At 34.6% G+C, this 27,381-nt stretch overlaps 1 protein-coding gene across 9 annotated transcripts in view; it reads right to left on the bottom strand.

The window, feature by feature from the left end:
- The window catches only part of EHBP1 (EH domain binding protein 1), a 314,375-nt gene that overhangs the window by 136,813 nt on the left and 150,181 nt on the right, over positions 1 to 27,381 (bottom strand). The window lies entirely within an intron of this gene.

Here is a 27,381-nt window from a genome sequence, read left to right as displayed (position 1 = left end):
TTAACTTATTACAGTCTACTGGTAGCTATAAAAAGGAAACTCTAGTTATCCTTGTGGTGGTAGAAATGTTTTGAATTTTGACTGTGTCAATGTCAATATCCTGGTTGTGATACTGTACTACAGTTTTGTAGGATATTACTATTGGAGGAAACTGAATAAAGTGTATATGAGATTTGCTATACTATTTCTTGAAACTGCAGATAAGTCTATAATTGACTCAAAGTAAAAAGTTTAACTTAAAAAATTACCATTTGCAACAGTTTTTAAATTTTTTATTTTTAAAGATTTTATTTATTTATTCATAGAGAGTGAGAGAGAGAGAGAGAGAGAGAGAGAGAGGGGCAGAGACACAGGCAGAGAGAGAAGCAGGCTCATGCAGGTAGCCCGATGTGGGACTCGATCCTGGGTCTCCAGGATCACACCCCGGGCTGCAGGCGGCACTAAACCGCTGTGCCACTGGGGCTGCCCTTTTTTTTTTTTTTAAGATTTTATTTATTATTTTGCAACAGCTTTAAAAATTAGAAGCACTTGGGCATAAACTGGACTAAAAAACGTGGAATACTTGGACACTGAAAACTGGAAAACATTGCTAGGAGAAATTAAAGAAGACCTAAATAAATGGAGAGATATGCTGTGTTCATGAATTTGAACAGTATTGATAAGTTGTTAATTCTCCCCAAACTGAACTATAGACATCAGCATAATACCAATCAGAAATTGACAAGCTGATTATAAAATATGCATATATGAAGATGTAAAGGGTTGAACAGTCAAGGCAATTTTGAAACAGAACAAAGTTGAAGACTTACAATTTGTAACTTAAATAAAGCAACACTAATCAAAACAGGATGGTATTGCATAAAGGTGGACAAATAGATAATTGGAATACGACAGTCTGGAAACTGACCTACACATATACAGTTAATTACTTTTCAACAAAAGTGTAAAGACAGTAAGGAGAAGAAAGGGTAATCTTTGCAACAAGTGGTGCTGGGATGAATGGATATCCAGATGCTAAAAAAGAAAAAGCAACAACCAAGAAAATAAAGACATAAAAAAATCTCTGATTCATACCCTGCACCATATAAACTATAAAACTTCTCATGAAAACATAGGAAGAAACTTTTGAAATCTTGATTTAGACAAAGATTTCTTATATATAACACCAAAAGCAAGATCTTATGAATTTAAAATATCTTGTACTTATCTACTTCTATCTGTACTATCACCACTCTGGTCTCAACCAATCATGTTTTGTCCAGACTTCTTTTTCTGTTTCTATTCCCTTGTACTTCTGCCCCTGTCCTGTCCAATCACCTTCACAAAAATGAGAGTGATCTTTTCAAAGATATATCTGATCATATCACTTCCCTGCTTAAAACTCTTTAATAGATTCCCATGTTCCTTGGGGAATATGGTCTTTGAAGACTGGGCCCTTCAAGATCTACCATCTCTATGTTTCAATTCTACCAAACCAGTAGGATATAAGTTCAAATGCCATTTCCTCCATGAAACCTTTCTTCTTCTTTCCTTTCTCACAAATTCCATACCACATTCTATATATCACAGGTCCTTACGGCAATTTACCCTCTCTATTCTATTTTATGGCTTTTTCATTACTGATAGGTATTATTACCTCTTACACTGTTTTAAGTCTAAATAGGAAAAAGAAAACAAAAATTAATCAGAAAGTTAAATGATTACTTTTTAGATTTGGTGGTAGATATATATTATCAAATTTTAAATAATCACTGTTACGTCACAGATTGGGAATGGGAACCTATTTGAAAACCCTGTATTAGATGAAGAAACTATGGATAAATTTTTCTCTTTTGAGAAAGTGGACCTGTTGACTCAACATGTTTAAATTTTTCTTTCTTACCCCTAATTTTTAATCACTTATTTAAATCACTTATTAATACTTCTATTACTATCTTCTTATATTCATTCACATATTTTAAAACTAGAACTAAAGGCAATATGAGTTTATTACATAGATTCATGTTGATAGAAATTTATTCTAAGAATGCTACATTAAGTTTTAGCAGTTTAAGTATTTTACATACATTGTTCCTTTAAGGCTTATTATATAATTTTAATAAACCAAACAGATAAAACCATTTTATTGCTTATTTTTCCTCATAAACTTACCCACTACACTTTCTAAAGAACATCCAGTTATTAATAGTTGCATAAAATTATCTTTGTTTTAAATGCTTCTTTATTCATTTTATTTCTTTTTTTTACAGCTTAGAGATCATTCATTATCATATACTACAGTAGCTCACTTAGGGACTTATATTATCAGGAACCAGAAAACACTGATGCCAAAACAGTCAGTTCTTGGAGACTGTACATTTAGTATTAGACACCAAGGATTAGATACTGTTTAAAATTAAATAATCTGAAAAGAGTATCTATAGGACAAACTCACATTCTTTTAAATGTAAACCAACTCTGTTATTATATGAAACAAAGCAAAATAAGATGAAATAAAGTGATTTACAAGCAATGACTATTTTAAAATGTTTACATATACCAATCAGAAATTAGGTATGGTCTCACTATAGACAGAATTATTTTGGAGCCTTATCTTTTGTTACTGTATGTTTAAATCTAACAGAATACTTTGTGTGCAACATTCATAGTTTTATAGCACAAAACAGAATAAATAAGGTAATAGAACATCCTTCACAAATACCACATACCTGAGTTTTCCTAATCACATACATTTTCCATCTGTATTTTCAAAAGCACATGTGTGTTTGTGTATATAAATAATATATGTATTTTCATATATACAAATACATATATATGTATTTTCAAACCATATCTTTGCAATACAAAAGGAAAAAAGTTATACAATTTAAGGATCTTTAAATTACAAGATAATTTTATCCTGACTACAAAAGACCTAGGAGAGGTATTCTGGACTATTTTTGCTCCTCTTCTACAATTTTAATATTTTATAAACTTATTTTTTACTTTTCCTTTCCCCCTACTATAGATACTCCCTTTAGCAACAGTGCATCAACAATCCTCCCACGTTCAAAGTCAGCTGCATCTGTTGCTCTTTTCTATTGTTGAAAATTCCTGCCTTAATCCTATTTGACTTTATTCATGCAAAGGTCAACCTGAATTCAACAAATGGAGAAGTGATGGCAAAGCACACTGTTGAACATGGCTGAGAAAATGCCTTGTGGAACATGTAACTAATGTGCTCATAAGTACCTAATATATATCATGTAGGCCTCCAATCTTGAAGCCTAAAAATCTCAAAATGTGTTATATTCATTATTACCATATTTACTAAACATTATAACAATTATAATAATGATCCTGATTTTAGGTAGTATGCTGCTGTTTCTTTTTTCCTAAACCAACTGAATGTTCATATTACTTACTAATTGTGCCTACCTTCATCAGCATGAATTAACTCAGAGGATCTACTCTAACCCTATTATCACCATTACTGTTTGGCAAATGCCACTTTTTTCCCCCTCCATAGAATGGCATCTCTAATTCTTTACTTTTCAAAATCTGCCAATGAAACTAAATTATTGTATTCAGCTTAAAAAATAAGTTCCCAATTCCAGTAAGCAGCAAAACAGATAGGTTTCATTAATGCCTCAAAACTCATAATAGACACTGATTATGAACTACAGCTATAAGACATACCACTGGCCTTCTTATAAATACAGCTCAAATCTATAATTTACTGCCACCTATATATATCTGACCAAAACTAGGAGACATTAACAGGAAGATTAAAGTAAGCACTAAAATAAACTTGACTAAAAGATTTATGAGGTGAAGATAATTATTTTTAATATGCTCATAATTCATCATGACTAAAATATGGGAACACTTACTCACACATGCTTATGTCCAAGTTAAAAAAGATGCCTGCCAAGTTAAGAATAACCAAGCTCAATTAGTTTCAAGCAATCAAGGAAAAGGCCACTGTTATTATTATGGCTTAATAAGGAAAAGAAATCTTGTCGATAATATCCTATGCTGTTGCCCTAAATGAAATTTTTAGTATAAAGCAAAACTGTATATAAGATTTTTAAAAATTGCTTACCTACTTATAAATTTAAACAGCTGTTAATGATACCTTGTCACTGTTTCATAATAGAAAATAATCTAATACAAAAGATAAATTTTTCAGGAAGAGATTTATTTATTTATTTATAAGATTTTATTTATTTATTCATGAGAAACACACACACACACACACAGAGACAGAGAGGCAGAGACCTAGGCAGAGGGAGAAGCAGTGCCAGGACTCCAGGATCACACCCTGGGCTGAAGGCAGGCACTAAACTGCTGAGCCACTCAGGTGTCCCCGAGATTTTTTTTTTTTTTTTATGATAGTCACACAGAGAGAGAGAGAGAGAGAGAGACAGAGACAGAGACAGAGACAGAGACAGAGACACAGGGAGAGGGAGAAGCAGGCTCCATGCACCGGGAGCCCGACGTGGGACTCGATCCCGGGTCTCCAGGATTGCGCCCTGGGCCAAAAGCAGGTTCTAAACCGCTGCGCCATCCAGGGATCCCTTAATGCACAGTTTTGCACTGACAGCAAAATGTATGAGTATAAATATAAATTTAGTATCATTTGTCATCAAGCTCATAAAATACATTTTACTATAGCTTCTCAAATTCTGATAGACAAAACTCTAAAATTCATAAGGTATAAAAATAAAATACAAAAATGTCACCATTTTTAAGATAGTACCATTTTCAAAAATCTGTATATAACTTAGTTTTGTTCATTGAATTATATATTCTCAACAATGCAACTTTAAGCTAAATACTTAGCCTTCACTTTCTATTTATCTGATATTGGTAGTGACTGCTTTTTTCTTTTCCTTTAAAGATTTATTTATATATTCATTTTGGAGAAAGAGAGCATGAGGCAGGGAGGAGTAGAGGGAAAAAGAAACTCAAGCAGACTCCACACTGAGTGCAAATATCAAGACGGGGTTGATCTCACCACCCTGAGATCATGACCTGAGCCAAATCAAGAGTCAGACACTTAACTGGCTGAACCACTCCAGAGCCCTGGTAGTGACTTATCAGACTACCATTTCTCTGTTCCCCAAGCTTTTTAGTCCAGTAGTTAATGCACTTAAATGAACTAGCAAAGTTTAGTATTTAAAGGAGGTTTTCCAAATTCTATTTTTATAAATAAAAGACTCCTTTTAGTAAGTACTCAATAAATTTGTTTACAAAGTTGTATTTGCCTGAGATGTGGCAGACTTATACTAGAAAGTATGTGATATAACGAATGGCCTGAGCTTTGCCTCGGTTTCCTTATTTTTAAAATGGGAACAAAAGCACCCACCCTACATACTTCATGGTTTTCTACAGAGAATAAAATAAATTATGCAGATTTAAATGTTCTGGAGACTATAAGGCATTTTATAAATGTAAGGAATTATTATCATGCAGAGAGAACTTCTGTCAACTTCCCAATAGGTATATTTCTTTGCTGTAAGCTTAGTTCATATGGAAATAGACTAAAATAAAACAAAGTAAAATGCTGTATGCCAAAGAGTCTTAGACTTCTTCATCCCACAATTTTCTTAAGAACTTTTATAATCCTAACAGGTGGGGACCACCATTATCTTCAAGATTCTTCCAGATGGTTACAGCATGGAACTCCAGTATGAATAAATGCAAAATATTTGTGACAGAGAAAGTGGCCGATGTCCTTTCTCCAAGCCTGATGGATGTTACCTACTGTCACCTGATTGAGACATAGTCTACAAATCTACACCCAAAAATTGTAGCAAGGTTGTGTGCTGCTTGAGTGAAAGACCATATACTTAATCTGGACAGAAAAGTTTCTTACTCTCAATAAAGGAACAGGCAGAAAGGAGACACTAGAAAATTATAAAATGTTTATGTATTGCCCATTTTCCTCCTTTAATATATTATGTGTCTTAACAGACTATTGGAGCCAGCTTTATTTTCTCCACATGGGACTTGACAACATCCCTTGTCTAAAGATGTCCTTGGTCCCAGCCCCAAGGCTGTCCTCCATGGCCTTGTTGTCTGTTAATTCTGAGGTCATGTTTGAAGTATCTTTTGTGTAAAGTTCACAATTAATGAGTTTTCCCCTGAAAGCCTCAATAAGCACTTCCTAATCACTCTGAGTTCAGACATCCTTGAAGGAGGTTGAAGGGACATTTTCTTAGAGTTCACATTTTTGTTTCTTACATAGCTTTTAATTTTAACTTGCCATATTTCACAAAATCTACCACTTTGCTAATCCCTTGAAAAGGCAAGACTAGTTTCATTGTTAATCCTGACATCTATGTGTAGGTGCATGTTTCAGATGGAAAAAGGGGAAAAGAAAGGATAAAAGGAGGAGCTAAAACTATCTAAAACTGAATACATTTTCTTAAATACAAACTTATTTTTCTATACTTTCTTCCTCTACTAAAGGCAGACCAGGATTGCTTTCCTTCCTTTCTACTTAACTTCCTTCCTTCCTCACTTCCATTCAACCACTTACCCAAAAAATATTTATTGAGCACCTACTACATGCTAAGCACCAATGCTAGGTTCTAAGGACATAAAAATGAAGAAGTCTCTGATCTCATGGAGTACATAGAGAGTGGGGGGGGGGATGATAAACTAATAAAGTATATATGTAAGAAGACAGTAATTAAGAAAACGGGTGGTTTATCTAGAGTAGTATAGAGGGAAGGCCTCTTTAAAAGAGGTGACATTGAAAAGAGATTCGAATGAAATGAGGAAATGAGACATGAGAAAATCGAGGAAATAATGTTCCAGATGGAGTGAAGAACAAATGTAAAGGTCCTGAGTCTTCAAAGAACTGGCCATACTTGAGGACCAAAAGATCAGCATGCAATTAGGTACAGAGTAAGATGCTGATGCCTCTAACAGAGTAAAAAAGGCCCTGAGTGGTAGGAAAGAAGGTTGAAAACAAAGAAAAAAATCAGATGAGATTGGGCCTTATAGGCCATGGTAATTTTATTATAGAATGGGAGGCCAGTGGTGGGTTTTGAACAAGGTAGATTATGCATTATGATTATCAGTCATAATCTGATTAATGATTTTAAATGAATATCCTAGCGAGACTTCCAGTTCCAAAAAATACTCAGGAGAATTTTACACTGCAAAATAACCAGATCCTGCATAAAATATAAATTTTTATTGAATTGCTGGGCACAAAAAAAATTTTCATATAAAGATAAACCCGAGGAACACTGAGCTCTTGTGAAAGATGGCTTTTCCAAGGACCAAAAGTGTTTTTGTTTTGAGTATATCTGTGTGTATGTTATCTTTTACAGTAAATAAATAAATAGTTTTATGAATTGACATAATTCCCTACAACAAAGAAACCCCATTCCTAGGAATATTTTTAACACACTGATTTTTAGTCCCCACTAACTTTTAAAATCATCTGGACAATTAAAACAAAACACTAATGTCCAACTCTACTTCTAAAGATTCTAATTTACTGGTGTGATATAGGGTGCAAGCACTGATTTTTTTTTAAGTTTCCCAGTTAACATGGAGTACTGTTACCCCAAGAAAACCCTCATGCATGTATATAAACAGATACAAAGAATATTCACAGCAATATCATTCTTAATTGATGAAATTTGGGGGGAATTCTTATCTCCATCATCAGGAGAATGGATAAATCACAGTAAGCTCCACAGAATGTATTATATAGCAGTGAAAATGAATAAGCTACAGCTGTACACAGTGATGTATAAATCTTAGAAATATAATACTGAGTAAATATAGAGAAGTCTATTACAAGGATAATTCATTTGTACAAAAATTGAAAACAAGGAAAAATCAAACAGCATACGTTTAGGTGTACAGTACAATGCCATTTTTTGTTAGGCTTGAAATAAACAATGTTTAGGGGTTCATATGTATAAAAGAATGGTTAGCAGTTGTGTATTTGGAAGGGGGAATTAGATTATAGGCAGAAGGATAGGGCAGAAGTATTGCCAGTAGATTTGACATTATTGGCAATGTTTTAGTTCTTAACATTGGATAGTACTTACTTTGTTGTTAGGACTCATAACTTACCTACGTATTTCATACATTTTTTTGCATAAATTAAATATGAAATAACAATTTTTATAAGATTTATCCTGTGAGTGCCTGAGTGGCTCAGTTGGTTGAGTATCCAGTTCTTGGTTTCGGCTCAGGTCATGATCTCAGGGTCATGGGATCAAGCCCTGCACCAGGCTTCATACTCAGTGGGGAGTCTGTTTGAGATTCTCTCCCTCTCTCTCTACCCTTCCCTCCACTCATGCTCTCCCTCTCTCTTTCTAATACATAAATAAATATATTTTTTTAAAGATTTCTACTGTGTAGAAAACAGACTTTGGATAGGGTATATAAGTAGAAGCAGGAAGGTAAGCTGGGAGGCCACTGAAGTAGTCCAGGAAAGAACTGATAGAGGATTATGCCACAGTGGAGTTGGGAAGATGGTGAGAAGGAATCAGATGTAGAATACATTTTGAAGAGCAGAACTTCTAGGACATACTGATGGAGCAAAAAGTCTGCATTGTTTAATACAGTAACCACTAGTCACACAGGGTATTTAAATTATTTTAAATTAAGTAAAATTTAAAAATTAGTTCTTTAGTCACTAGCTGCATTTAAGTGTACATGTGGCTAGTAGTTACAACATTAGTGTAGATATATAACATTTCCACCACATAAAGTTCTATTCAATAGTTAGTGTGTAGGAAAAGAAGTAGAAAAGATGGGCTCCTAGGTTTTCTGCCTAAGCAAATGGATTAATGTCAGTGTTATTTATTGACAGATGGGGAAAATGGGAGGAATAGTAAGTTTGGGAGGAAAATGAAGAGTTCAATTTTGCACAAGGCCAGCTGCTGAACAGTCAACAAGTCAGGGAAAAGTTAAGAGTTAGAGATACATTTGGGATATATCACTATATAGATAGTATTTTAAATTGCAGGATTAGATTTGATTGCAAAACAGTATATTCCCTTTGGAAAGCCTTTCAAAATTAGAAATGCCTTTACCTTTTGACTTGCTTCAGAAAATTTACCTAACATATATAAAGTAATCTGCAGTCATTTGTTGCAGCACTGACTATGACAAACGACTAGAGACAACACCATGGATGGGTAACTGGCTAACTGTACATTCATATACTGGAACAGAGATACAAAAGAGAATGAGGAAGTTCTTCATCTAGGAAAATGAGATTTCCAGGATATACTGCTAAATGAAAAGAGAAAATTAAGGGGCAGCAGAGTGTTTACAGGATGTTACCTTTGGGGCAAGAAAAGGAAGAATAAAAATAAATATTTAGCTTTGCTTTTATCTGTGTAAAAGCCACTGGGAAAGTATACAAAAAAACTAACAGAAGTTGTCATCTTTAGAAAGCTGGAGTGGAAGGGGTATAATATGGTAAACTGGGCCAGGGGTGGTACCAAGAATCCCCAATATAAATTTTCCAATTTATATTATTTTGATTTTTGAACCACATTAATATATTATCTGGCTAAAACAATTCTATTAACATTTTTTTAAAAGGAAACATTTTTTTAAAAAGTAGTCCGCTGGGATCCCTGGGTGGCGCAGCGGTTTGGCGCCTGCCTTTGGCCCAGGGCGCGATCCTGGAGACCCGGGATCGAATCCCACGTCAGGCTCCCGGTGCATGGAGCCTGCTTCTCCCTCTGCCTGTGTCTCTGCCTCTCTCTCTCTCTCTGTGACTATCATAAATAAATAAAAATTAAAAAAAAAAATCTTTAAAAAAAAAAAAAAAAAGTAGTCCGCTACATAAAATGCTGCTCAAGGGATTAATAAGATTAATTAAGGACTAAAATTGGCCCCTGGATTTGGCAAGATGGAGGTGACCTTAACTGGGGAAGTTTCAAAGAACAGAAGTAGAAAGAAAAGCCTGTTTGAAGTAGACTGAATAAAACTAAGGATGAATATAGGCAACTTTTTCAGTAAAAGGTAGAGAAATGGGAAAGTAGTTGAAAAGACATGTGGTATCTAGAAAGTTTTGTTTCTTTTTAAGATGGGCTATGTTGTAGAATATTTCTTAGCTAAATGAGGCAATTAGGTACAGAGTAAGATGCTGATGCAATAAGGAGAGGGGTAAAATCAGGAACAGAGTCCTTGAGTAGACCGGGGGATGGGTCTAATACATATGGTGATGGACGTGGTCTTTGGATAAAAGTAGGGACAGTTCATTAAAGCAGTAAGTAAGGCAGAATGTGAAGTTACAAATCATGTCTCCCTTCTCTTAACATACACATACATGCATACATCTAACTTTAATGGCCTTCTATCACACACGGATTGAATGTGAAAATCATTACCATGCTCAATGAGATCCTTCACAACCTGAGCAGTACCTACCTCTTCAAAGTTGTATAACATCACTTTCTCCATATTCACTATATTCCAGTTACATGGACCTTGTTTTGGTTCTTCTTTTTTTTTTTTTTTTTAAGATTTTATTTATTTAATCATGAAAGACACACACACACACACACACACACACACACAGAGAGAGAGAGAGAGAGAGAGAGAGAGAGAGAGAGAGGCAGAGGCACAGGCAGAGGGAGAAGCAGGCTCCATGCAGGGACCCCGCCTGACATGGGACTCGATCCCGGGTCTCCAGGGTCATGCCCTAGGCCGAAGGTGGCACTAAACCGCTGAGCCACTGGGGCTGCCCTTGTTTTGGTTCTTTAAACGTAAGTTATTTCTTGCTTCAGGGCCTTCGTACATGCTATCTAAAATTCCTTCCTACTGTTCCCATTGTTACTTTCTTACTATTTTTTAATAGGTCTACTGTCATTCTCTTTTATAGTAAGTATTGTGGTTCTTTTTCTCCAAAGTGTTTACCATGAGTTTTATGTATATACTTCTGGGTTCACCTTATAGTACTTCTGGAAGGCAGAAACCACATCTGTTAATACATACACCATCTAACATAATGCCTGGCACACTGTGGATATTTAATAAATATATTTAACATAAATATACTTTATAATTGTAAAAAATATTCTTAAATTTACCAAGTTAACCTTTTTTTTTTAAGATTTTATTTATTTATTTGAGAGAGAACACAAACAGGGAGAGGGGCAGAGGAAGAAGCAGACTCTCTGCTGGGTAGGGATCCCAACGCAAGGCTCAATCCAGGATCTTGAGATCATGACTTGAGCTGAAGGCAGATGCTTAACTGACTGAGCCACCCAGGCACCCCCCAAGCTTAACCATTTTTAAGTATACAGGTCAGTAATCAATAATTTTTTTAAGATTTTATTTATTTGTTCATGGAAGAAAGATTTTCCTTTTAAGTAATCTCTACTCCCAAAAAGGGGCTCGAATTTACAATCCTGAGATCAAGAATTGCATGCTCTACCGACTGAGCTAGCCAGGCACCCTTTAAGACTACTTTTGATATTTTTTTCAGAGTAAATAAAAGCTTGACTTCAGAGTACCTGATTCCAAGGGATTGCTACTAATATCCTAATGTCTATACCATAAAGTCCACATTTCTACCAATCATACCCCAAAATATTCACAACCTGATCCCATCTTTTTTAAAACTTATTTATATTTGAGAGAGAGAAAGAGAGCACAAGAGAGAAGGGGAGGAGAGAGAATCTGAAGCAGATTCCACACTGAACGCAACCATGACATCATGACCTGAGGTGAAACCAAGTTAGCTGCTCAACCTACTGAACCACCCAGGTGCCCTCTAATCTCATTTTTAGGTCCAGATACTTTACTCACCTATTTCACTTACAATCACAGGGGTAGTGCTCAGGGTCTCTTGAACTAGGCTTTTATACTTCAATGCTTTTGCCCATCTGTTTCTTTTGAAATGCCTTTCTCCTTTCTTTCCTCAGTTAGTGAACTCCAATTATCCTTTAATCACTCAGATCAGCTGCGATGTCTGCCATCCAATTCACCACTTCACTAAACACACACACATACACACAAGCGTGTGCGCACATGCGCACACACAATTTTTCCAGCTCCTAACCTCTAATCAATGTTTGGAGAAGAGATAGTGAAGTATACATAATACTCTCATTAATGCTCCTATAGTACTCTAGCCTATCTCTATTATAGCCCTAAGTATACCGTATCACACTTTTCATTTATATGCCTGCCATATTTGGCAAGTTGTGAAGTTGTAGAAGAAGACTTTTGCTTAGTCATGTTTTTCCTCCTAGTTCACAATAAAAAACCTTGCACAGAGTGAGGGCTACATAACGAATGTATAAAAAAGCACATGAGGATCAAAAAAAAAAAAAAAAAAAAAAAGCACATGAGGACAGGTATGTCCCCAGATGTCTTCAGAGATGTCTTATTTAGTTGGACACTGCCTTCCCCCCCAACTGCCCTATCATAAACTTTGAAAGCCATTCCCTTAGAACACTTCTTTCTTAAAAAAAGAAATAGAATTTTCCATTTTTTCCTGTTTCATCCAGTTTGAATTGGTTTATTTCTCACTTGAGGAAAATCAATAACTATTACCATTACCAAATATTTACAGGAAATACACTACCTTTGTCTTGGTAAATTTTAAGGTAAGTATCTCATTTTAGTAGGAGAAATGATTTATTTTTAATTCATATTCAGATCATGTTAAGAGCAGCCAATACTGCTGAACTGCCTCCTATACTATTCCACATGTCTAGTGTCTCTAATTGTGTCAAAAGAGGTTAACTCTTGCAGTGCCTGGGTGGCTCAGTCAGTTAAGCATCTGCCTTTGTTTCAGGTCACGATCCCTGGATCTTGGGATCGAGCTCTACATCCAGCTCTCTGCTCAGTGGGGAGAGCTTGATTCTCCCGTTCCTATTGCCTGCAGCTCCTCCTGCTTGTGCCTTCTCTCTCTCTCAAATAAACAAATTTTTATTTTAAAAAGGGGTTAACTCTTGAGACGTTTTCAGATTCTATTTTATAGCCCTTTAGCATTTTATACCCTTTAAAAATAGTATACAAATGTACACACATGAAAGTATTTCCTATAATTAAAATACTTAAGTTACTAATGTTTTATATAACAAAGAAAATTTTATCATAGTACTCAAAGTAAATTTTATTTTATTTTATTTTTTTAATTTTTATTTATTTATGATAGTCATACAGAGAGAGAGAGAGAGAGGCAGAGACACAGGCAGAGGGAGAAGCAGGCTCCATGCACCGGGAGCCTGATGTGGGATTCGATCCCGGGTCTCCAGGATCGCACCCTGGGCCAAAGGCAGGCGCCAAACTGCTGTGCCACCCAGGGATCCCCGTAAATTTTATTTTAAACTGCATACTATATATACTCAATTTTTAAAAAAGCATTTGGCAAACCATTTGCTGTTCAATTAGCTTCTCCTTTTTAAGGTGTCAGAAAGCTATGAATTAGGCTAAGACTACTTTTGATGCCTCCTTTAGAGTAAAAAGAAGTTTGACTTCAAAGTCATATAACGATCATCCTTCTATCGAAAAATACCTTTTAGAAATTTCCATGAATGTCTTAGTTTTTAAATTTTAATTCGAGTGCAGTTAACATACAATGTTACATTAGTTTCAGGCGTACAATATAGTGATTTAACAACTCCAACATCACCCATTGCTCACCACAGCAAGTGTACTCCTTAATCCTCTTCTCCTATTTCACCCATTCCCTCCACCCACTTTCCCTCTGGTAATCATCGGTTTGTTCACTATGGTTAAAAGTCTGTTTCTTGGTTAGTCTCTCCCTCTTTCTCCGTTTTTACTCATTTGTTTTGTCTCTTAAATTTCACATATGAGTGAAACCGTATGGTACATGTCTTTCTCCAACTTATTTCACTTAGCATTATACTCTCTAGTTCCATCTATGTCATTGTAAATGGCAAGATTTCATCCATTTTTTTTCTTTTGTTTTTGTTTATTTTTTTAGGGAGGCAGGGAGGAGCAAAGAGAGAGAGGGATAATCTTAAGCAGGCTCCACACCCAGCACAGTGGCCAAGACAGGGCTCAGTCTCACAACCCTGAGATCATGACCTGAGCCAAAATCAAGAGTGGGATGCTTAATTGACTGAGCTACCCAGGCACCTCAAGATTTCATTCATTTTATGGCTGGATAGTATTCCAGTGTGCATGTGTGTGTGTCACCTCTTCTTTATTCATTCATCTATCAATGGACACTTGGACTGCTTCCATAATTTAGCTATTGTAAATAATGCTGCTATAAATACAGGGAGGCATGTATCCTTCTGACTAGAGATTTGGAATTTAGGGGTAAATACTCAGTAGTGGGATTACTAGATCATAGGGTAGTTCTATTTTTAACTTTTGGAGAACACTCCATACTGTTTTCCACAGTAGTTGCATCAGTTTGCATTCCCAGCAACCACACAAGAGGGCTCCTTTTTCTCCACATCCTCACCAACAGTTGTTTCTTGTGTTTTTGATTATAGCGATCCATAAACGTCTTTTTATTGCCAATGTTTATCAAGGTTACGATTGCTACCCTGAAAATTATAAAGTACATATGTATCTGAGTTAAAATTTTCTTTTTAAAGATTTCTTCATTTGAGAAAGAGAAAAAAAGAGGAGAGAGAAAGAAAGCACAAGTGGCAAAAGGAAAGGGAGAGAGAACCCAAGCAGACTACAAGCCAAGTGTGGAGCTCAATGTGGAGCTGGATCCCATGACCCCAAAACCATAATCCCAGCCAAAATCAAGAGTCACACACCCAACTGATTGTACCACTTAGGTGACTGTGTCTGAGTTAGTATTTTCAAAATGAAGAAACCTACTTGTAACATCTTTGGTTACTTCTACTCTAAAGCCTCATCATTCAAATATTATTAATACAGAATTGGTTATATTTTGGACATGGTGTGTTCATTTGTACTAAGTAAATATTTTGAATCATTTTCTTTCCAAAAATGTTAGGCGTGCTCTATAGGAAAATACTTTTTTTTGGGGGGAAAGCAAAGAAGTAAAATAATTTCTATATCAAAAGTGTTTTTAGTCAATTCTAAATTTGTAAGAATAGTATAAGTTGAAATAACATCTGCTGTACAAGGTACAGTTTTGTTTAGTAACAAAGATATTAACAAGTTCTAAAGAAATATATATATATATATATATATATATATATATATATATAGGAACAATATGTAATAGAACAAGCTTCTGGGCAGCCTGGGTGGCTCAGCGGTTTAGCGCCACCTTCAGCCCAAGGCCTGATCCTGGAGACCCAGGATCGAGTCCCACATAGGGCTCCCTGCATGGAGCCTGCTTCTCCCTCTGCCTGTGTCTCTGCCTCTCTCCCTCTCTCTGTCTCTCTCATGAATAAATAAATAAAATCTTAAAAAAAAAAAAAAGAAAGAACAAGCTTCTTTACATTGTGTGTAAATCTTAAGTACACATTACTAGCAATTTTAACTCATGAAAATCAGGTCAAATGAAGACTATACTTAATAATTCAAGTTATTCTGAGTACATGAAAAAATAAACAATTTTTCTATTAAAGTAAAAAATGAAATCTGTTACTTAATACTAATCATTCAATTAGATGAACCTTTTCTGTTTTGGTTACTTATGAAGTTTTACTATAAGAAGTGTGAATGGTCTTTGCAAAAAAAGAGAGGAAGAAAGAAAAAAAAGAAAAAAGCCCAGTTGTGTTAAAACCTAAGTCTTCCAAAGGCAGCTAAGATACAGGTAAGCATTAAATACATAAATATTAAAGAGTTTCCACTCCAATAGCATCTGGTGGTAGGTGATGCAGAAATAGTTTTCAGGATTTTTATCCAAATTATTACATCTTGAATTAGAAATTATGATATAGTGCAGATAAACAATTACCTCCTGTGCTTCACAAGGCATTATGGGTATGAGAATGATCTCAAACTTCTAGTACAAAGTAACACTACAAACTTATCTACCAAAGCATCAAGAATTTTGCAAGTTTACAATCCCAAAGAATAATTTATTTACAATGTATTTTCAACTATTGGCTTTGCATCTCAATAAAATCATTATTAGAAAGATTTCTCTAATTTTGTCTTCTTTCTGCAGCACTGAGTTGAACACTATTATAAGTTTTTTTTTTAAAGGTCAAAAAAATTCCCAGGATATAAACTTAAGACCTAATAAAATGATATAACTACATGCAGGTTTGCAAAGAAAATGCTCACACACCCTTATGATAATGGCACTAATAGAGCCAATATATAATGCATATATTAATCCTTAGATTACAACTCATAATCCAGGTATTAAAGAGTTTACATGTCCCACAGTAGTTTGGCCTTCTGTACATAAGCCAGTTAAAGAATACCTGTTACATTAAAAGTATGTCCTAACCTCTTGCTTAAATGCCATGGAAACAGACCATAAAAGGAATATTAAGCCATTTTATAATATCTAGTTGCTCCATTAACTCAACTGTGCTTCTGATTGTTTCTGAGACTCTTCTCCAAGTCCAAACATGTCAAGCTTGTTTTTCAAGCCCTTCAAGTTGGGACTTATATTAAAAAGCAGTGCCAAGCAAGAAGTTTAAGTAAACATAAAACTTTCACAGAAATGATTATAGGAGTTCAAATTGACTGTAAATATCCTCCTCATCAACATGTCAAGTAGTAAAACTAAAATATTTCACTTGATTTATAGTTTGCTTTCTGTTTATAATTTCTTCTTTGACCTATATGTTACTTGAAAGTGCATGTGGTAATTTTCAAATACATGGGTTTTTCAAGTTATTGTTTTGTTACTGATTTTAGACTGCACTATGGGCAGAAAACATAATTTCAACCCTCTGAAATTTACTGGAAACCTACTTTAGAACCTAAAGAAATGAATTTAGGTGCATAGTGTAGTATTTTTTGAGGTCAAAATTGTTAACTGAGTCTTTAAATCTTACTGATTTTTGAGTCTGCTTATCCCACAGAGGGGTGCTATAATTGTTCACTATGATAGGTGTTATAATTGGTCTCTATGACATGGATTATCTACTTCTTTTTGCGGTTCTTTCAAAGCTACTTTTATATATTTTGAGAATATGTTATTAGGTGGATGCAAATTCAAAAGTTTATCCTTCTCATGAACCTTCTATCATGATGAAATGATCAGCTTTTATATCTAGTAATGCATTCAGCCTTAAAACCTATTATAGTCAATATTAATATGGCAAACTGGTTTTATTTTGTTAATGTTTTCATGGCAAATCTTTTTTCAGTGTTTGAATTTCAGTCTCTTAGATATCTATTTTTAGATGTGTATGCTTGGATTTTGTTTAAATCCAGATTAATAATCTTTGTTTTTAACTGCAGCATTTAGCCCATTTAGAATTACTAGAGTTTCAGTCTATTATAACTTTTCTACTTGTTCCAACCACTTTTTTTCTCTCCTTTTACTGAAATATTATTTCTAAAAATCTTTCCTCCATTCACTCTTCTAGATTGGAAGTTAAACATGTTTCTATCCTTTTAGTAGTTACCCTAAAAATTCCAAAATGCTTCCTTAACTAATCAATGTCTAAAGAGCAATCAATCAATATTTGTATCCTTCTTCTAAATAATATAAGGAACTTAGGAATACCTTAGTGTACTCATTCTCACTCCCAACTTATATATTATTATTTTCATATATTTTAATTCTACCTTTTATTTCAGCCCATCATGAGATGTTGATTTATGCTTAAATATATCCACCTATTTGATATTGTGTAATCTATTTTTTGAATTTCTGACCTTCTAATGGATATTTTCCTTCTGCCTAAATTACATGTTTTAAGCTTTTTAAAAAGCTTAAAAAAAAAAAAAGATTTTGTTTATTTATTTGAGAGAGTGCATGAAGGAGAGAGCACAAGCAGGGGGAGAGGGAAAAGCAGACTCCCTTAGCAGGGAGTCTGATACAGGGCCCAATCCCAGGACCTTGAGATCATGACCGAGCCGAAAGCAGCTGTTTAACCGACTGAGCCACCCAGTCTTAGAATTTCTTTTAGTGAAGATCTGTTGGTAACAAACTTAGCTGCCTGGAAACATCTTTATTTTTGTTCTCATTCTTGAAATATTTTCACTGGACATAAAATTCTAGGCTGGTAGTTATTTTCTTTAATCATGTGAAAGATATCATTGAACTATCTCTGGCTTCCATTATTGCTGTTGAGAAATCAGCAGCAGAAGAATTTTGGATTCTTCTCACCCTTGGGCTTATTTAAAGATCTCTTCTATTTCTCTACTTACCTATCTATATCTACCTATCAATCAGTCAATCACTCTCTAAAGTTTCACTACAAGGTCTTTTGGATTTTTGCTAGGCTTTTTAATCAGCAGATTGTATCTTTCATCAGTTTTAAAAAGTCCTCAGCCATTATATCTCTTCAAATATAGTCTCTGCTCTACTCTCTTTTGCTTCTAAGAGTCTAATAGGAATTATACTACATCTTTCTCAATCCTCTAGGTCTTTATTTTTTATAATGGAAAATTTTAAAGGTAGAACAAATATTACAATGAACTCTCATGTAACCACTACTCAGCTTCAAAAGTTATCAACATTTTTTCCAATTTTGTTTTGTTATTCCCTCCAAATACCAACTCCCTACACACACATTTTTCTTCTAGAGTATTTTAAAGTAAATCCCAGAATTCTATTATTTCAACAGTAAATAACCCAGTATGTATCTCTAAAAAAAGAAGTAAATTTAAGATCTATAATTTCTCCTCTTATCTACTTTGGCCAAGCTATTCATTTGTTAGATGAATTGGGTCATCTGTCCTGGAAATTTTCCCACATTCTCTGTTTTGGCTGATTGCATCTTCATGGTGTCATTTCACAAATACCTTTACATACACACCTCCACTCCGTATTTCTTGATCTTTAGTACAAACAGTGTCTTGATTAGATCTCAGTTTAATTCTTTGACAAGAATAGTTTAAAGATGGTTTTATATATTTGGTATTGCAATATATCAGGAGACACAAAATGACTGTCATATTCCTAAGGATATTAAGATCAATCACTATAGTTGAGTACTGTCAGCCTGATCCATTCATTCATCATAAAACCTTTCCTCAAGGGTTTTAGCAGCCATGCTCAATATTGCTACAACCATTATTTCATTTCCTTAGGGATTATGAAATGGTGAATTTTCCAATGATATCGTTCCTTCTGCATTTCATCACTAGAATTCTTCTACAGAGGAAGAACATTCCCTCATCAATATTACCTTGAAATAAGTTCACAAAGGAAAGTCATAATAAATAATTGACTATATTTCATTATTTATCAATGTATACAATGATGAGTTGGTGACCTAGCAACTTACATCAACTATTTGGATATTATCATTACAAATCCATAAATTTTTATATACCTGATATGTTTCCATCTCTGCAAATATTTATTCCTTTTTAATTATGTAAACATGCTCCACTGTCTCCAGCAATTAATGTTACAAAAGAGTCTAATGGTAAAATCTTTGCTTTGTAGGTAAGATGCCTTTGAAATTCAAAAGTACTATCAGGATATGTCTAGTTTGGGTCTCATTCCATTCATCTTGCCTGGTACTTGTGAGTTCTTTTAATCTAAGGACTCAAGTTTTTCACTAGCTCACATAAATTCTCATTGATAAATTATTTTCCTCATCTGTTCTCAACTCTACATCTCCTGTAATAAATGTAATGAATTTCCTAACTCTAGACTTTATTTTTACCTTCTCTCCCATAATTTTAATCTCTTCACTTAGAATTCTACAGCAAAGTTTTCAAGTATGTCTTCTTATTCATTAATTTGATGTTCTACAATATACTATCAACTATATACAATCTAAAATTTCCTAAATTCTGTCTTTTCATATCCAAGAGCTCTTTGCTATTTTCAAATGATTATTTTCATCATCTTGGGGTAAAAATTTCAAAGTTGCAAATATAGTACAATAAAAACCCATATACTCTGGGCACCTGGGTGGTTCAGTAGGTTAAGTGTCTGCCTTCAGCTCAGGTCATCATCCTGGAGTCCCAGGATCAAGCCCCAGTCTCATCAGGCTCCCCACTCAGGCAGGAGTCTGCTTCTCCCTCTGACCCTCCCCTGTCTTGTGCTCCCTCTCTCATTCTCTCAAATAAATAAAATCTTTAAAAAAAATTCCACATATTCTTTATCTAGATTCACTCATGATTAATATTTTGCCTCAGATCATTATTTTTGGTGACTACTTGGCTCATTTCATTTATTAATGGAATATCCAGTTGAATCACACTAAAAATACTCAGTGGAAGTTTTTAAAAAACTTGCTTTTGTGGTGTTTGTTTTATAGAAGGTCATTTGTTCTGATGATTAAGACTGTTCCCCCTTTTTTGACCAATTTTTTGCACAAAAGTTAAGGAGGCACTCATTTTCAGGTTCATGCAAAACATTGAGAATGAGTATCTACTTAAAACCAAGGCACCTATTGTCAAAATTTAAGGAGACTCTAACTCTTGAGTTTAAACAAGTGCCAAGTTTGCACTTACACAAACTTAAGACTTAGTGGCTTCTAAATTTTGCACCCTAGTTGCCTCTCTTGTTTCACCCTAGTCCTAGCCCTGCTGTGTACTATGTTATCGTTCTTTTCATTTTTTGTTTTTGTCTGTTTCTTACTATTATAGAGTAAAGCCTATCTAGTACCCCAGTTGAGAAGGGCTCTGTCATCGTTTGTATGAATCTGTTCCAACACTACAGGTATGTTCCTCTTCTTCATGCAGTAAGGGTAAGCAATTGGTGTTTCTTTCACATTTTTCAGTAATAGACCCTAAAGTGATCCTGCCAATATACACTAATAACACTGAGTTTACCATTTGTTGCCAACTGCTTATACTTTAAAGCGTTTAGCAAATCAGCCAAATTTGTAAATCATTCTGTATCATCAAAGTACACAAATAATTTATTTACCTTATTCAGATTCTTTTCCTATTTAGGGACACTTTTATTTCCATAAGGAAAAAATGGCAATTCAATCCTCAGTTGGAAAACTGTGAAAGGCCCTTTAATTCAATTACTCCAGAAAATACTGATATAAAAGAATAACCTCTCAAAATCACATTTAATTATTATACAAAATTTGTTTCAAAAGTCAAGGATTCTAATCATGGATTGGTCATTTGTTATTTGGGGTTTTTTAAAGATTTATTTATTTATTTATTTATTTATTTACTTACTTACTTACTTGAAAGAGAAAAATAGCAGGAGAGAGGGATAAGGAGAACAAATCTTCAAGCAGACTCCCTGTCCAAGTGTGGAGCCTGAGGTGGGCTCGGTACCAGGACCCCCAAGATCATGACCTGAGCTGAAATTACGAGCCAGCCACTTAGCCAACTGAGCCACTCAGGTGCTTCTGTTCCTTTGTTTATAAAAAGCACTTAGAAGGCAGACTGGGTGTCTCTGCAGTTTAGCGCCGCCTTCAGGCCTGGGTGTGATCCTGGAGACCCAGGATGGAGTCCCACGTCGGGCTCCTGGCAGGCTGCTTCTCCCTCTGCCCATGTCTCTGCCTCTCTCTCTGTATCTCTCATGAATAAATATATAAAATCTTTAAAAAATAAATAAATAAGCAGAACTTAGCATTTTTATCTTTCCTAATAAATATAGTTAGAAAAATCAAAATCATCTCTAATCAATTCTTAGAGATGTTCCTGATTGTATGGTTGCTCATTTTCCAGTTTGGAAAGGGCTTTAAGTAGGTTATAGCTACTGCCATTTGTCCAATTTGCCTCATCTGTGTGCTATGGCTAGAAACAGAGTAAGGCAAGGGAATGTCTTAGAGCACAAGATTCAAGGGGGTATTCACTCTTAGGGTGGTACAGACGTAAAATCTGCCCTTACCCCAATAGGAGACAAGTGTCAACTTAAATTTTGTGTCCTACAAGCCTCTTTTGCCTCACTCTGGTCCAGGCCCTGCAGTACATATGTCCACATATAATTTAGTATTGACATTGCAGGTGCCAAAAAAAGGGAAACGTTTCTCAGTATCCTCACCAGTAATTTATGCTCTGGAAATTATTGTATCTTTTCAGATCTTTATATAAATGTAGTGAGCTGATTTTGAAGGAAGTAATACTATTTAATTTTTGCTAGCCTGGATTTCTTGTTCATTTGTGGGTTTTGTTTTTGTTTTTGTACTCTATTGTATTACTGTTCCTACACTTCGTGCTGACTTGCAAAACATTTGGATGATTTTCCTCTGAAGCCCATGATTGGCTTGCAAATGTCATTTAAAAATGACTGTTTATTATTCAGATATTCTCCGAGAACAGATACCAAGATTTGGGCTCATTTGTATCTCCATTATAAAACTCACATTTTAATAGACATCTATGGCCCAGCCTGCTAACTGTTCCCTAATATTCATTTTACTTTTCCTTCTTAGTTCTAGAATCTTTGATTTTTTGCAGTAATACAACTGCCCAGAATAAAGATTTATTTTCTAAAATCCCTTGCTAGAGGTAGGTGTGACTGTTTTTTGTCCTTTTCTTGTTTACTGGAATGGGCATATTGGCTGTGGTTCAAATAGCCATCTTGGAGGTTTATGCCAAGGATGGTGGGTCAGCAAAACAGGAGATTCAGTCCCTGATGCCTTTGTGAGGTTACTGTACTGGCAACATTTTCAAAGGCAGAAATAAATTTTTCTTTTATTTAAACTGGATTTGAGGGGCACCCAGTTAATTCAGTCAGTCGACCATGTGACTCTTGATCTCAGGGCTATGAGTTCAAGCCCCATGTTGGGTGTAGAGATTGCTTAAAAATAAAACAATACAAAACTGGTATTTGAGGCTTTCTATTGCCCACAGATAATTCTAATTCCAACTGAAATTCCATTAACCAGAGACTCACTGGATTAATGATATCTTTAAAAATAACGATTCTGGGAGGCTCCACAGACATATTAAGTTGATTTGGTATAATTTGTTCTTAAACCTTTAGCTAAAATCAGCTACACTGAAAGAAGGGTATGTTTGCATGGGGGAAGACAGAACATAAACTATTTTGCAGGAAGAAAACAGGCCAGGCTAAATTACTATTAAAGAAGTAAAGGTAGATTGAAGACATTTCACAGGGAGAAGCAGATAAAACTGTGGCTGATTCTAAGGCCCAGTTGTATTCTCTGCCTAGGGTTCTGTAAAATCTCCTTGGATCTTTATAACAAGTTATCCTTTTGCTTAAGTAAAAAGAAAAATTCAATCAAATAGCTTGTTTCTATTAGTTACAACCAAGAGTACTAACCAGAGTAACTAACAGAACAGGTGATACATACAGGAGTGTCCCATTTAGTAAGTATTATTTAGGAACAATTTATTCTGGTAATAAGGTATTCAAGTAAGTAAAAATTCTATAGGTAATTCACCCACTTCCCACACCCCATTGTCACTGAATGCAGTTTGGCATTTTATTTTACAAAATAACTGTATTTATCATTGCATTCAATTAAATTATGACCCTTGTGCTTTTTATTATTTCAATGTACATATGAGGATATTGGAAGTTTGACAGTTTTCAATGTATATATGAGGATATTAACAGTTCAATTGTGGGCTCATTGTTTTTTAGCATGAATGGTCTGTAGGCACCATTCTGCAGGTTTGCATAGTAGAAATGGAGGTAAAGAACTTTCTAGGATGTCTTTATGTGTAAAAGCTGAAAAAAGTACTAGTCTTGTGGTCTGAATTTGCTGCTAGGACCAATGAAGGGAACTGCTGTGTGTAATTTTGACTTTGGTTTACTCTGGGATTCTTCCCACAGTTACTGAAATCTCTACTCAAGCTCAAAAACATACAAGCATAAATCTTAGGACTTTACCAGAACTTTCTAGAGAGAGATATCAATTTAAGTGGAGGTCTGAGTTATTTAGCTGGACCTTGAAATATGGATTTTCATTTGTAAAGGTGGAACAAGTGGATAGTAGTATCTACTCTCAACCACTGGAGCTTCACCAATCAGGATCGTAGAGGGAACGCTTCTCCACTTCACCAGGCTCATTTCATCATCAACTGTGCAGTAGGGCTCTTCTCTATGCTATCACAAAACTATAAGTTTAATTTATCTTAATTCTTTCTTGACATTGATAATTGGCTATTCATATATTCTGATTTTTTATGGAATTGTATACATAGTGTCCAATAATATACTTCACCACATATATCTAGCAACAATGTTATGTTCTTAAACTTGCTCTCATAATGTTAATTGCATTTTATACTATACTGCATGAATTTTATCTAAGAATTCAGAGTTATATAGTTATTAACTTATAGTTACAGTTAGTAAATGATGGTCAGCCAACATTGAACCTAACTTACCATTTTATTTTATTGGATAGTTGTATATATTTAATGTCAGGTTACTTCTCTAAACATTGACCTTTTTTTTTCCTAAGTTGTCTTTAAAATTATTATGATTTTATCACTTAATAAATACAGAAATCAGTAGTCTGAAGTGTGGAGTTTACATAGATTTACGACACTGAAGGATCCTTAGCTGCCTTTGGGGTAGTTTTAATTTTATTTGCAATATACATGCAAATATACATGCTTATTATCACTTTGTTTAAATTTTGATCTTAGTTCTTTTTCATAAATTTTCATAAATTTTCTGAAAAATAAGTAGTCTCAGATGACAGGTGGGGAAATTAATCATTTGGCTGAGCACCTGTCATTTTATGACACTGAATGCTCTTCAGCCTCTGCAGTCAGTTATCACTGAGTACAGTCTGGCATTTTGTTTCACCGAACAATTGTGGTGTAGTATCCTTTTATTGTTTGATTAAACTGTGAATCTGGTTCCCAAAAGCGTTTTTTTTTTTAAGATTTTATTCATTTATCTGACACAGAGAGAGCACAAGCAGGGGGAACAGCAGGCAGAGGGAAAGGGAGAAGCAGGTTCCCCACTGAGCAAGGAGCTGGATGTGGGGCTCCATTCTAGGAACCTGGGGTCATGACCTGAGCTGAAGGCAGAGGATTCTTAACCAAATGAGCCACTAAGGTGGCTCTCCAAAAGCTTTATTTGTACTGTTATTTCCTTTCAATTTACAAATAAGGAAAGTAATTGGCCAGAAGCATACCTTAAAAGCATTAAAGCTCTTCAATAACTTGAAGAGTTTGATGTAAATATTTTGATGTAAAACACACTTTCCTTCTTCCCTAAACAGAATATTGTATACGATACACAAGACTTTTTCATATTGACTCAAGGTTGCTGAAATGGTCAAGTATTTTATTCAGCTTTAAAACTGTAAAGTATTTAGGAACTACTAGTAGATACATATATATATATATATACACACGAACATGCATATATCTATTCCTATGATGAATAAGCCCCATACTACTATGTTTTCTCAGCTGCCATTTATCATTTTTATTATTGTCAGTATACTACTGATTCTAATCTTCCTTATCTCATACATAACTTGTGTTGTTAGTAGTTTCCAATTTTTTTTTGGTTTGGCAATGGCCCATTTTTTTTTCAGTGAAATCTTACACGAATCGCAACATACAGAATGAATGAATATGGATTTCTTCTGTGGAAGTGGAATCAGGCAGGGAGCCAGTGTCCTGATGCTAAACCTCTAGGCCTGGTCTTTAGAGCAGAATACTGAGGTACCTGATGAAACAAACCCCCGACCACCATCAAATAGTTGTGTTTTTTTATTTTATTTATTTATTCATGAGAGACACACAGAGTGAGAGAGAGAGAGAGAGAGAGGCAGAGACACAGGCAGAGGGAGAAGCAGGCTCCATGCAGGGAGCCTGACGTGGGACTCGATCCTGGGTCTCCAGGATCATATCCTGGGCTGAAGGTGGCGCTAAACTGCTGAGCCACCCAGGCTGCCCCATCAAATAGTTTAATACCACTTGCCAAACCTAAGAGTGAGTTCCTCTCTTCTGAAGGATAAACATTTTTAGAAAATGTCATCTTGTACCTTGTATAGAAGGCAGCAACAGTATAAAGATCCATGATCTAATTACTCAGTAATTTCAATTAGTATAGCAAACAAAAATGGAAGTAAAACACATGTAAGGTTAAAAAATTCAAATAAAATAGAAATGTAAAAAAGGAAAAGAAATGCCTCAGTCTTGTGCATACCCTCTATCATACCAAACTCTTCTCCTCAAAGGTAACCACTATTAAGTTCTTATAATTCCTTCCACAATGTATATGAGTGTATGTGTCTATGCGTATATGAATATATGAATAAAGCTTTTTAAACAAAAATTTATACATAGAAAAGGCATTATACACTGTTAAACATTTTTTATTTAATAATAAATCAGCAATCTTTTTTAAAATCAGCAATCTTTTTTAAAATTAATTTTTCAGTTATATTTCACATAACTGAGTTATCTGAACTAACTCCCAGATCAGCAGAATCTGTCACCGTGAATATTACTAATTGTGTTCTTACTGTCTGTGTCTGAGCATTTTCTTATAACATTATTATTTGCTATTAACATTATTATACAATGTACCTGCAATGGAACACTATCCTAAAAACAATATGAAAAAAAAGCTATGTTACACATCACCATAACAGAACTTAATCATCAGGTAGGTATAGCAATTTTTCTATAGAGAATGTAGTTAGAGTTCCAACTTGGAACTTGGAATAAAGAAAATGCCAGTTCAATCCTGTTTCTACTGGGTAGGGGACCTATGACCTTTATTTTATCCCACTAAGTTGAAGTGCACCTAAATATTTTTCCCTTAACCACCTGTAAGAATAAAAAAATATGATAATAATAACAAAACACCCCTGAGTTGATGGGCAAAAGTCACTTACCTAAAAATCTTGCTAAATCCAACATTTCTACCTTAAACACACAAGATGTCATACTATTTACAATCAAATCATTTAAAAGCTTTAGACTTGTTCCAACAATGTGTCTTACTTTTCCATGTAATTATTATGCATTAAGACTTCTAAAAATAATGACAATAAGGCCAAAATTCTAACCTGACATAAATCAAAATGACAATATTGAAATTGTTCAATGAAGTATTTCTCTGCTCTGTGCCTTAATCTTTCTAGTATGTTTCTCAAAGAATGATTTCTACTCCTTCCTCTGTATCAGTGTATGCTATTCCTTACACCTAGCTGCTTTAGAGTATTCTTTCTCTAAAGTACCATCCCTACAATTATAATGTCTTTCTTCCTCTATTTCAAAAGAGCATTTAAAAAATCTTAACTCAAACTATCTAATCATACTGTTCTGTAAGTTCACAGGCTCCCAAACAGATACACAGTGTTGCAGTATAATGGATTTACTTGGATTTTACCTTTAAATAATCAAAAATAGCAAACAATGACTTTTCTTAATTTGAATTAAATTTCATGGAAGAACAAGATCAAATATAATACGTGTTTTTAC

The sequence above is a fragment of the Vulpes lagopus genome, chromosome 5 (assembly GCF_018345385.1).
Source record: "Vulpes lagopus strain Blue_001 chromosome 5, ASM1834538v1, whole genome shotgun sequence".
Lineage (NCBI taxonomy): Eukaryota > Metazoa > Chordata > Mammalia > Carnivora > Canidae > Vulpes > Vulpes lagopus.
The sequence above is the reverse complement of the archived record's forward strand: the minus strand, read 5'-3'. Positions and strand labels throughout refer to the sequence as shown.